Raw genomic sequence first — 11,375 nt, forward strand, 5'->3', positions numbered from 1 at the left:
AGACATTAGTATAATATACAATCATTTAAAATGCCAATTTATTCAAATTGAATAAAGGCGTACTCGGTATATATAAACGATTTTTATTTCGAGTGGGTTTTAAAAGTATGGTTATTAAGTAAAAAAAAAAAAAAACAGTAGTGTTAAGTAGTGTTCGCAGTAAATATGTTGTTTTTTATATTTAACCTTGTACCTTTACAATGCGTATAGTGCTGTATGGGCTATTCGTTGTGATAAACTATATTACAACATTAATAACTTAAGTGAGATTTAATGAATAATGGGCTATACAAAGACGAGGTTTGTTTTCCTAAATTTATATTCTCACACGTGTACGATAACAAAACGAAAAAAAATCACAAAAATGTCTTGCCTCAGCTCGTTCAATTATACACAACGTTTTATTGTATACAACATTTAATATATATTACCTACTATGTATTGCATTCATTGCAAAAGTACGTATGATATTCAAGTATTTAAAAACTTGGTATAGCATAATATAATAAATCTATTATTACCTACTAATAGCAAATGTATATCTTATAAGATAGTAATGATAATGTATTTTACAAATAATTAAATAATACACCAACAATAGAGAATTATTTAAATTCCAATAGTTATATATTGTACCTATTAAATACGTCACAAACAACAACTTTACTAATCTTTGGCTAATCTTTAATACTTATATAGGAACCTAGTAATACTATTGAATTTTTCTGATTGTTGTACATTTGAACGTACCTAATTGTGTAGTCGTCTTATAATTTATCGGTTATTATATATTAAATATTTTGGTAAGTATTCGAAAATCTTTGGACGGAAACTCAATACATTGAAAACGCACACTCTTCTTTAGTGAACAATGAAACAAATGTGACGTGTCGCAAGTTTTAAATACATATACAAACGTTAGAAAAAGTGTGATGTTCATGTACAATATGAAATTTGGTTCAGTTGTTTTATGATCCGAATAAATGTGTATCATTATTTTTTCCCGCAAAAGCTCAATCAGATGTGAGCTCGAAATAGAAACGGGTAACGAAAAATAAGTACGTTATTCCGTTGTACTGCCGTGTACACATAATCCTAGGTTCCTAGGGTTTTTTTATTTTATTTTATATTTTTCTGTTCGCATGCCAAGTCCCATACGCACGCATTCCTTTTTCTCTCTCTCATAGACAACGCTAATATATACATATATATATATATATATATATATATATAATATATATTATACGTTATTATTAAATGAATATATGAACGGAGCTAGCGGCGGCGCGTGCATGCGGTGGCCCCTGTGGGAGAACACATAATATTGGTCTTGGTCCAGAAGTCGTTCACCTCTCGGTAAACTATGAGCCAGCGAACTGTGAACGACGCTGCTTTGGCTGGGCGAGGAGGATGACATCCCGATGAACCGGTCGGTCGGTGTCTTTGTCCGCCACTGATGCCACGCGCCGGTCATAGACATCCAGGCGGTTACACCGAGGCGATTCTACATGGGTTCAAGACCGTACAACGCCACCGCCGCGACATGGGATGGACCGAACTTCAGTGTCGGAACTTCCGCCCGGCGGCGTATATCATCTGATTAGCGTCATTGTGAGATTATTTATAATAATCGTATGTATTACTACTACCATGATGGACGCCTTTTAAACGAACCGCGTCGAAAGATGGTTTTATTATTCAAACGCGATTTGGCGCTATTACGGCAATAACTATAAGAGCCACAATTTTGCACTGTTTCCCAGATAACAAGCATGAGATTTCACATATTTCACATTTTACTCGTACGTTTATTCACTCAAAACGTACACAAAATATGGTTTTAGACTTATTGTCATTTGGTAGAAAATTAACGCATAAGTATTCTAACAAAAGATGAAATTACGGATAAGCACCAAGCATATATTATTAGAAACGAGCTGGGAGAAAAATTATAACCAATTGCATAAATCCATAAAAGTGTGCCCACGATCAGCACGGTTTAGAAAACCGAGAAATCGTGAAAACGCTTCTTGCTGCTGGACAGGAAGCGGCGCCTAGACAGTGCCGAGTGAAATCACAGTTGTCTAATTATTGTGTTATATACGCTGGAGAAACGATTAGAAAGCGACGGATCATGAATTCAAACCCGATATCGAAAACAGTTTATTAAATTGTTTAATCGCGTGTAGGTACTAGGTATATAAACCAGGCGAAATTATATGTAACATATAGATTATAGATACAAATCGTCATATAATAAACAGTAAAACAATATAAACTTTAAACCATTTTCAAAGTTAATAGCTTTTTTTTTGTTACTGAAAAAAACTTCAAAGAAAAACGGGACCGCGTGAGTTAATGATCAATTGTTAAATAAAAAAAAAACGATATAACGTGTAATTTTGTTTAACTTATACTATTATAGTCCTTAATCGTTTTTTGCTCGATTTTTTGTGACGCGTATAAATTAAATTTAAGAAAAAATAAATACCATTTCGATATAATATATATGTCCCTTCATGAACTGTAAAGCTGTTTTATTGACATAATAATAATATATCGATCTCGCCGTATAGGCATATGGCCATATACAACATAAACATATCATACTGACGGAAAATTGTCAACTTTACACCATCACCTCAAACCCGTAACCTGTTGCGTTTCCGTTAACCGCACGCGGATATTAAAACGACTACGACATGCCGTTATTTGTGCCGACGGCATGACGGCGGTTAGCTGTTTTATTCTGCCAGTCGTGCCGGTAGTTGTACATATTATTATTATTATGTTGTATGCATAATGAGAATTGTAGGTACACACGACCACCGCCGCATGGGAAAACCAGATTAACGGTGCACGCCGACCGGACAGGTCGATAAAACGAAACCAACGGTCTAATAACTCAGAGGTCGGCAAACATTTTTGGGTTCTCAGATCACGTTTAAAAATTATAGAGGTTTTGGTTAAAAAAAAATTGCAGCCTCATTTAAAAAATTTTAATTTATATATGTAAATAATAAATAGAATAGAATATAGATTAATAGGTACATTGTTAGATAAAATAGACAAAATTACGTTGCATTAAACTGTAAAAACAATTGTTTGGCAAAATGCTTGATACAAATTATTATTTTTTTATTTATATTAAGCCTCGGCGTCAAAGGCCATTGGCGTTGGTTTACAATAGGTTACATATATATACAATTATTTACAGGTTATATACAATTTATATATTAATTAATTATAAATGTTATCATATTACTAATATTGTCTGGGTGTAAGGCTTCTGATAAAATGTTGGATACACCTGCTTCCCATTATTTTTTTTATTTCCACATGTCTTGTGCAAATAGGCACATTCTAGCTAGGTACATATCCCGGAACAGTATCATCATGCAATTAAACATAATTCGTATGGGTTGTAATTTGTATGAAAAATGGCATATTCATACACGTATTCAAACATATTAAAATACTTACTTTGTAAATATATTTCTGATTTTTAAAAATGATGGAAAAATTCAAAAACAAAAAAGTCTGATTGTTTCAAAGAGTTGTAAAGAATATATTTTGACTATAAATTAATTAATATTTATTGTTATTATAAGCTTGTAAATCAATTATTCTATTTATGAACACTGTCAATATAATAATAATTATTAAACGAATTGGCGAGTAATTGAAAATATGTAAACATTTATTGAAATCTTGAAATTGATTATTAAATTAGTATTAATGTATCAACAAATAGTTGAGAAAAATTTAACAATTGAAAATTAAAAGACGATTCAAAACAATTTTTACAAATCGAATATGTGATAATTTACTTCAATATAAAACCGTAAAACAACCTAACCCTTATTGTAATGGCCTAAGTCGACGAGGGTAATTTTTGTTGGTAAAAAAAACCTATACAAATTGTAATTTAACTTAAACATAAATATGATACCATAATATTATCACGGGAATAAATTAATTTTTACTTAGTAATTTTTTTTTTTTTTTTTGTATTTCTTATTTGTTATTTAGGAGCGTGTTGAGTGTACACGTGGGCTACCGTTACAAAGTAATTGTCTAGTAACCTGAATAACACATGCCCTCGATATATGTTATAAATTATAATATTACCTATATCATAAATACTTATATAATATTATGGCGACACTTTAAAAAAAATTATGATAAATATTTAATAAATAAAGATAAATGTATGATAACTTACACTAGTTCCGACTTCTAAAGTGAATTAACAGAGAATTTGATTCATATATTATTTTATTGTTATCATAAATTCTGACGATGTAGTTTTAGGTTTTCCAAGCAACAGGAGAACGGTATTTATATAAAGAAGAATTTTATGCAACATATTATGCTTAGGTATTACATTACCTCAATGGATTATTTCAGATTTTGAAATTAAACCGTAAAACTAATATTATCTGTATACAATGAATTTAAATGATAATGAAAATTACTTACGACATGAACAGACTACTATAGTCAATGACATCTAAACAATTTTAAGAAGACCCATGACTAATTAGATTAAAGTAATAAAATATATTTAAATAGAAAATGTACATTGAAACTATATATATGAGTATATTATATTTAAGGTATGAATAACATAAATGTTGGCGTGGTTCAAACGAAAATGTTAAATATTTGCATTTAATAATAATAATGTTATCGCCATTAAAGACCAAACAAAAAACATAGTAATTATATTGTTAAAAATGTTTAAATTAAAAAGTAATTGGTCAGGTTATTTCACAACGAACGCGGACGTTTATTACTTATGTATTGTTTTGTAAATTGAGAGCAATAACAAAATATTAAAATCATAGACCTTCTTGAGTAAATACAAATATAAGCAATTGTAATACCTCATTGACAGTTTAAAAAGTAGCATAGTACACATATGAGTAGAAAAAAAAAATGTTAAATTGGAACAATGCAACATGAACCGGTTGACGTGACTACCTCTTTAGCGGGTCAAGGAGCTGACGGACTAGGGCGAAAAACGTTTGAACATTTAATACATTAAATAGCACATGGCCTCGACGCATTTAAACCTCCTACAATATTTAATATATTATATATACCACATATGGCCGATTACTTCCTTCCTTTCCAATATGAATTAAACTTATTATGTTTATACAGTTATCACTTTCAGCTGCCCTATAAAAACGATCAATAATAATGCCCTTAAAATTAAAATGTAAAAATCATGCAATATGTGCTGAATATTATATTGACTTATGACAGCGCTGTCGTCGTTTACTATATATAATAATTCATTAGGGTCGGTATTTATGTAAACAAATCGCGTTCCGAACAAATAATTCATTATTTATTTCAAATAAATGTTATTAATGACAACATTTCATAAAGTATGTTTGAAAAATAGTCGCGAAGCGAAGTTTTCATGTGGCAAATTTCAATAAAATATGCACACAATTTTGTTTTGAATAAAGCAGAAACTATACTCGTCACTGTATCGTTATTCAGTAAAGCGGCATAATATGATTATGTTAACATGAATAGGTAATACATTTGTTTCCTATATAAAAACGATTAGCGAGCCTAAAGTATCAATGAAATCAAGTTAAATTTTATTAAATTGCTTTTTTTGTAACAGTTGTATCATATTTTTTAGGCATAATAAAATATTGTATATACACTTGTATATTTCTTGTATTTTCATTAACCTATCTACTGACCCACTGCTTCATAAATTTGACTTTTTATTGTTTTCTCTTATAATCTCTAAAGTAAATAGTATAACTAATAAATTATTTTTTATTTTACATAGTTTTTTTTAGTAATATTTTGTTCACATATATAAGATTCAAGAAAGAAAAAAAAAATAATTGTCGATAAAACTTATAATAATACCTATAAATATAAAAAAATAATAAATATTAAAAATATATTTTTATACTAAATATAATATAAAAATTCTATATAATATATGGTATTATATATATAATAGAAATCGATAAAAACTAGAAAGATACTATATGGCCAATTTGAATTAAAAAACGAAAATGTTAATTTATGATTTTATTATACAAGTATTTTAGATAATGAATATATTTAAAATATCCGACATTTTAATAGAAGTGGTAAGTGCAAATAAGGTGTAGGTAATTGTAATGATAATACAGCTTTTTATAAATCGTTGAGTGACTACGTAATTTAGTTATAAGCGATTTTAAAATAGTTTTCACACTTTTTTTATCATAATAATATAGCCTTTAGGTAATTAGTACTTGAAAATAGTTCAAGGCATATAGGAAGTAAGAAGTACAAGCAATCGATTAAATGTTAGTACAATCAAATGTAAAACACCTTGTAAAACAAATAGGTAAATGAGATGAGAGGACAAAATGTATGGGAGAGAAAGAGAAACCACCAATGTCGGTTAATTGGAGCCGGTCGTTTGGTTTTTCATAATACGGCCGCGTCCTCACTTTTAAGTTGGTTAACAGGTCAAGGAGTAAGAGCGAACGGAACATTCAATTTCGGGTTTCTCAAAGTATAATAATATATAGATATAGGTATGACAAAAGATCATATTATATCATCAATACAACCATCAAGTGCGATTTCTAAAATTTAAAAAAAAACTGTTTGGTTAAGTAATAAATCATTTTTTTAAATCTTATTTTAAGAAAATTAAATTTAACTTAAAAAGTTGAATAAGTCATGATTTTGGATTTTAGATTAATATACAGATATATTTAGTTCTAAGTAAAATTATAATTAAAATATTAATGTATATTATTTTAAACAATTTGAAGTTTAATTTCTAATAATTAAATTTTTTAAAACTGATTTTATAAAAAAAAAATACCAAACAACTAACGTTATCATATTATTTTGAGGCATTCCGGTGACCCTCGTATCAGACGGCCCCGCAAATTATACAAATAAAAATGAGGTTATGGCCTTGTTACATTTTAAATCGTCAACTTACTATATGTTCTACAATTATAATATTTCGGAGATGAGTCTACGTGGTACAGGCTTAAAAAGATGCACTTATCTTAGTATTGTTTGCTTACATAATACATATCATGTCAAGGGTATCAAAGCCGCCTATAGGGACTTACGTGAACTAGTTTACGAAAATATTCATAATTCATAAGGATTAAAAAATATAATAAAATAAAATCGTGTGTATAGTTAGTTTTATTATAAATAAAACAAACGAATCCAGGGCTATATTTATTTTGTATCCTTGGAAAAAACTTAAATACTTCATACTTTTTAGCCCCTGTAGTATATAACATAATATTAAAACAATTATGGTAGCGAGATAGGTATAAATTATGGTACTAATAGAATATGAAAGAAATATTGTATTTAGGTGCCTACATTATTAACACGGAATAAATATTACAAAATAGATCGAAGAATATTATATTTGACTGTTTTCTAAAATTATTTTTGACGTAAACGTTAACATTTAATACATTTCAATAATTTGGTACATCATTAAAAGTAATTGTGTTTTTTTGGCATCTTGAAAGTTACTTTAGTGCCAGAAATATTTCAATAGATTGTATGAATACATATAGGTATGGCAAACGGAAGATAAGTCCGACCTTCCGGAAATAGAGCTAAGGAATATTCAAAAACCCTGAATTAAGTTCCCTTATTAAAATCGTTTACATGAAAATCAGAGAACAATTTATTATTCATCATAATATTTACAAACACGTTAACTACAATAGTTATAATATATATTAAAGTAAATAATATTGTGATTATAATGTACATTTTTTTTCTTATTATTATTCAATATGCATTTGAAAGTCACATAATGTCAAATTCTAGAGTATTTTGCATAAATTAGTTAAATTCATTCGACATTATTCCATTAAAAAAAATAAAATATAGTATGTAGTTAAGTAAGTACTAGCTAGTACAAGTAAATTGAAGTAACGGTTGACAAAAATTATACAAATATATATATATATATATATATATATATATATATATATCAATTAATAATTCAACTTCACACATTTTTTAATAAATTATACAAAGTATTACTAAATATTAAATATACTTCTTTTACATTAGATTTATTATGATTAGTGAAAACCAAGGTACTAGTAATTTTCCCAACTAACGGGTACATTTTAATTATTTATTAAGTTTATGATAAAAGTATAAAACACAACAAATTTACAGCCATAATTATTTATATTATTTACCTGTATAGAACAAAATAATTATCATTCAATGCCTGAGTAGTGTGAGATTTCATAATTTATAAAAAAATTGTAAGAGGAACTTATGTATACAGCACTATAATATTACTGAATATACTCGCACAATAGTTATAGAAACGAAACCAATAACTCTGATACTAAATACATATATATTATTTATATATATGTATAAGAACTCACGTTAAGCGACCAAATACCTGCTGGCTGCTGTTGCTTGGTTTACATGATCCCTAAAAGCAAGTTATTCAATTTATATTTTTTGTACAATAGGTGGAATTTATGTATTGAACTGGGAGCAGTCGGAACACTGCAATATTGTAGAAGAATTGAAGCCGTAAAAGAAAAATGATAATAGAAAAAGTCCCTTACTTGTCTGATATTTTTTCAAAAGAATAAGGGACAATGTTCCGACGCATTATTATAGTAGTATCAGAATGTGTGGGTGTTGTGAGCAGATGACAAACCAGAGATCTATAAGTAGGACAGATCCTTGTGCCACATGTACATGTTTCAACACGAATGAAATACGTATAATACTAATTTATATACCAAATGCAATTGTTTATAAATTTATCATGTACAGATTTTCGTGCAGTATTTCTAATATTATTTGTATTAATTTTTAGTAAATAATTCAACAATAATATCTATACAATTTATATAATTATAATTATAATTTTAATACATAGGTATTAAATATGATAACCATTTCTCAAGTAAATTAATAACTCACGTAATATTTCATCAATACGAAAGTGAAATTATGAAAATCCCCACTACTTCAACCAACCCTATAGGACTACATACTGCAAACGTGAATGTATATTATTTATTCTGTATATATATATATTATATATGTATAAATTTAGAACTATTATTTAGGTGGGCTCAACCCCAAAAGGGTCGTTCGTCCCTTCTATACTTCAACAATTCAGCCCTCGTCATAACTAAGATTGAGTAAGAATTTTATGTGATCATTTTGAAACACAATCGTTCATTTGTTAAAAACAATGTTTTGTTTGTCGACATTATCTAAAAAGCCGTTAAGTGCTGTTCTTATTTTTTATCATATTATTAAACCTAATAATGTATGAAAAATATAATTTTAAGATTTTAAAAGTATATAGCATAAACAAATAGATACATAGGAAATTTATTTGATTAGTTAATATACAAATATTACCTATATTAGTTATTATTACTTTTTAATTATCAAAAAGACAAAGATTCATTTTTAATAGTACAGATCCTTGTTTGTGATTAAGCTATTAATATTTTTACCATTATTTTTACCATATTTGAAATTATAATTATTTAACGAGTAAAGATTTACAAGATTTTTTTTATTCTAATTTGAAGCGGCAAAATTAAATGAAAGTATAAAACTAAAGTAGTATTAATATTTAATTGTAATAACCTATTGAATACATATTTGACTATTATAATTTGTTTTGCTAATAAGTTTTTTAATAGCAAACTTTTTTTTATATAACATGTAGTGAAGAAAAGTGTATCTGATATTTTGATTTTTATAATATTCTTTCATAAAATATTCAATTAGACATTAATATTTAATACTATCTATAGTAATAATAATGAAATCAGAATTACACCTATTATAACATGACGCCTATTTGGCTATTCATCTATAATCTCTACAAAAAGATTTACATTAAGCTGAGGATATAAATCTAAATAAACTGTGTTCTTAATATGATTTTAATTCAAATATTAAGTTTTTTTTTTCAAAAAAATTAGAATAACTGTTGAGGACAAAAATTATTAAATTGAACATTAGGATTGAACACCTTGTGTATAAATAAAGCATAGATTTTTCGTTTGTTAGCAACAGACCGGCCTTGTATTTGGATGACATTGCTTGGGACGCACCGGTCGTCCTTGCTAGGTGCAATTCTTCCTGCAATAGCCCAACCTCTCCTCAACCAACTTGACAGAATTAAATTCAATTTATTTTCAAAGACAACAGATTTTTATTTTTTGTGAAGTTTGAAATAATTCTTAAAATTTATATATACTATTGTTTGATCACGTCGATAAATTACAGTAAATATAATGAAAACCAAACATTGGTTTGGTAGTAAACAATTAAATATTAATACTTATGACAAACAAACTTCAGTAGCCTCCAGACAGACACTGTTTAAATGTAACCTCATCATAACTTATCTTATACGGTATAACCAAACTAACAAATAAAAATTATACGTTAAGGCATAAATATTTTAACAAAATTCACATTTTTTTTCAATAGAACTAATAATTAATTATATATATTATGTTAATAACAATTATCAGAGGATTAAAGAAGTTATAAATTAATATTTATAGCAAAATCTAAAAAAAAATGTTATTATTTTTATATTTCGCTATAATTATATACATTAATATAGCTAATATCGTATATATAAATATTAAATATATTATAATGTTACTGATAACAAGTTGTACTGTTGTACTACTAAAATGATTGTTAAATCGTAGTATAAATTTTTTGCTAACGCTATTTATATAAAAATTGGAAGTTGCAATAAAAATGCTCATCTTAATAAAATAAAAAATATACATGTTTAAGTTAAAACAATATAACATTTGGTATATTTTAAAAATATGGTTCTAAGAGTGTTATATTCCGTGACCTCGTTTCTTCAATAGTAATGAATTATTATTACATTCCTTTAACCACCCCATGAGAATGCACCTTCCCGTAAAGTACCACAGTTTAACAAAAAAAAAAAAAAAACCCCGTTACTAGCTTACAGCCGAAATGATACATAACTCATTTAAAAAAATAATAAAAATAATATTCTTATCATAAACATTTAAAAGTGTACCTATAGTACATTAATCAGATTTCAACATAAGTCGAAATTGTCTCGGATAAGAATACTCCAGTATTTAATATTAATAAAGTGAAATCTATTAACTTAGGCAATATTTAGTCTTAAATGTATTTCAAATGTTTCCTACAAATAATATGCGTTGGAAGGGGTCGCATAGTATGACGTAAATTAGAGGCCAATATGTAACCTTGATAATGATTGCGATTCCGACCCAAGTTTATCATAGTTGTAAATGAGAGATGTTTCAATGTTAATAATATTG

General features: G+C 27.4%; 1 protein-coding gene across 4 annotated transcripts in view; it reads right to left on the bottom strand.

Annotated features, from left to right (window-relative positions):
- Positions 1-11,375, bottom strand: part of rdx (BTB/POZ and MATH domain-containing protein rdx) — a 50,823-nt gene that overhangs the window by 8,963 nt on the left and 30,485 nt on the right. The gene's annotated exons all lie outside the window — the stretch shown is intronic.

Source organism: Diuraphis noxia, unplaced genomic scaffold (assembly GCF_037042655.1).
Source record: "Diuraphis noxia isolate RWA-SAM2 unplaced genomic scaffold, SU_Dnox_SAM2 contig0003, whole genome shotgun sequence".
Lineage (NCBI taxonomy): Eukaryota > Metazoa > Arthropoda > Insecta > Hemiptera > Aphididae > Diuraphis > Diuraphis noxia.